The sequence below is a fragment of the Pteropus vampyrus genome, unplaced genomic scaffold (genome assembly GCF_000151845.1).
Source record: "Pteropus vampyrus isolate Shadow unplaced genomic scaffold, Pvam_2.0 Scaffold56, whole genome shotgun sequence".
NCBI classification, from domain to species: Eukaryota; Metazoa; Chordata; class Mammalia; order Chiroptera; family Pteropodidae; genus Pteropus; species Pteropus vampyrus.
Genome location: NW_011888837.1, coordinates 1,934,440 through 1,937,336, shown reverse-complemented (window position 1 = coordinate 1,937,336; position 2,897 = coordinate 1,934,440).

The window sequence follows — 2,897 nt, the reverse complement described above, 5'->3', positions numbered from 1 at the left end:
GGCATCTCTCGGTCTTTTAATGTGAATTCAAGCATCTTTCTCTGCTGTCCCTGAATTCTGCATACCAGGAATATTATTTGGCCAAGTGTGGAAATGCCAGTTTTACCTTCTACCTTATATCACATGATTAAAACAGTCTATTGATAAGATTTAGTCAAGAATAAAGATCTTTCCAAGGTTACAGGTCATCATCACTGAGAAACTTAGAAGCAACTCACAACTTCTCAATGGCAGCTTCTTGAGCTTTCATTTATGCACACACGTACATATTATACGTGCACACATTCATGTGTGTATTCACAGAAAGAAATCTGGAAGGTTACTCATCAAGTGATAACTATACAAGCTGATTGTTTTAAGTCAAACTGAAGAATAAAGAAACACATAAAAATCATCTTGGTTACATTTTCACTAGCAAACATTTTCTAATATATATATAGAGGCAGTGTTTGAGTAGTTAGTTGTCTTTTAAAATAACATAAGCAATAAAATGTAATTTGGGAAAAAGTTGACTTCTTTTTGTAGTTTGTAGCTCTCTGATCAAATTAAATTTACATTTATCCTTCTCTCACAGAACATAATACTCACTTCCAATACAGTATTTTTCATACTACATTATAGCTATTTCTTCCATTTTTATTGCCTCTGCCATAAGGGAATATCCTTGTGATATCCTTGAGGGAAAGCTCTATCTCTTTATCATTACAATGCCAACTCCTGACCCGGTACCTGGACTATAATAGGTGCTCTTTTTTTCTCTTGAAGTTAGTTTCTTAACTTTTCCTTATATAAGTCAACTTAGAACTGAAATAACTGAGTGGAGTTGAAGTCTGTGTGGAATAAATTCAGTAGCAGGCTAAGAAAAAAGATAGTAGCAGAAAAGATTCCTTAAGTGAACTGATTGAGAATAAACTTCCAGACCTTGATGTGAAATTAGCTTGATGTTTATAGGACAATGTGTGAGTTTCAAAATGATTATAGGTTCCAGCAAACTTATCGGAGTGGGCATATAATAAACTTTAATAAACTTTATTTTGAGTAACAACCATGTCTTATCACATCTGTCTAGTCTATCTAGATAGTACCTTAAAGTAGGTCTTAAATAAATGCTCATAGAATAAATGGATATATCACCATTTATCACAGAGTTTGCATTAAATGTCCTACTAGAAGTACTATTTGTTTTGATGTTTAATACTTATAATAAGGGAAGCTATTGCTGATTACAAATAAAGCATATATTTAGGGTTAATATTTCCTTATGAGCAATTATTAGTTGCTCAACAAATATTCTACAAAATAAGAAAATCAAATGACCATAATTTCCTCCTTTGTGATCGGCCTAGCAAAACTGGGTGTTTTCCCTACTGTCATTTCTTAGTCTATGTCTATTACAGTTCTCATTTTTCTGCTGATATTACTTATAGTTATTTATTTACCTGTTGATTTTACTTACTGGAGACCCTTCAAGGGGCCAGTGTGTGGCAGCTTGAGATTGTGGCATAGCCAATTGGCTCTATAGCTTTGATTTGTTAATCAATCTGCGAGAGTCTCAGTTTCCTCATCTATAAAGTGGAGAAAATAATACCTTACCTCACGGGAGGATTGTGAAGATTAAATGAAATAGTGTGTGAATAAGTTACTTTGTGTCTCCTAGTTTTTCAGATATTTGGAGTCACACCTTCCATTAATAATAGTAATAGTAAAGCTCTCAGACTTCTGTCAGATAAAAGGAGAAACTCAGTGCCTTGATAGTATTTCTGTGGACTCCCAAGAAAGGTTTGGGAGGAGTTACATTCTCCTCCTGACACTTCAAATCTCTGCTCCAAACTCTTTTCCCCATTTTAATAACTTCAACTACTGTTCCCTCTCTACCCCTGTTCTCGAAGTTGCTGTGAACATCTCCCATTTCCTCCAAAGCACCATTCACATATCAGTATTGTGAGAAATAGATTTTCAGTGGTTTCACCAGGGTGATTTTGGGATTGTGGGGCTAGTGTGTTAATTGCTATGCAGAACAAGAAACAGCAAATTCAATATCAATCCTCATTTCTTAGACATTGATTCCTTTGGCCCACTACAGGAAATTTCTGATAGCCTCTGTATGATCTCCTACCAAGTCTGCTGAGTCCACAGTCGAGTAGTTGGGGTGTGTGTGTGTGTGTGTGTGTGTGTGTGTATGTGTGTGAGTGTGTGTGTGTGTTGGGGGTGGTGATAAAAAGAAAGGATGACTTATAATTTTTTAGTGGCCTCAGTCTTGAATTTAACTCTGCCTTTGCATGACCCTTTAAATGCAAATCCTCGTTCTTGTATATGTAGTCTCCTATGCTGTTTCTTCAGTCCTCTTAGATATTCTGTGAGTTCCCCATGTCTTTTTACAAAAATACTTTTTTAAGGTGTAATTCGTATTCAATACAATTTACACATTTAAATTCACAGTTCATGAGTTTTGACAACTTTATACCAGTGTGTAGCCACCACCACGATCAAGCTATGGAAGAGTTCTGTCACTTTGAAAAATTCCCGTGTGCCCCTTTGCAGACAGCCCCTCCCCTACAACCCCTAACTTCAGGCAACCACTAATGTGCTTTCTGTCATTACAAATTAAATTTCCCTTTTCTAGATATTTCTGTAAATAGATTGTTCTGGCTTCTTTCTCTCACTATATTATTATTTTTTTGAAATCGATCTGTAGTGTTGTGTGCATCAGGAGATCATTCTTTTTATGACTGTATGTCATAATGTTGTGTGCATGTACTAAATTTTGTCTATTCATTCACTTGCTGATGGACATTTGAGTTATTTCCAACTTTGAACTATTATGAACAAAGCTATTTTGGACATAAATGCACAAGTCTTTGGATAATGGTATGTTCTTATTTCTTTGTTAAATATCT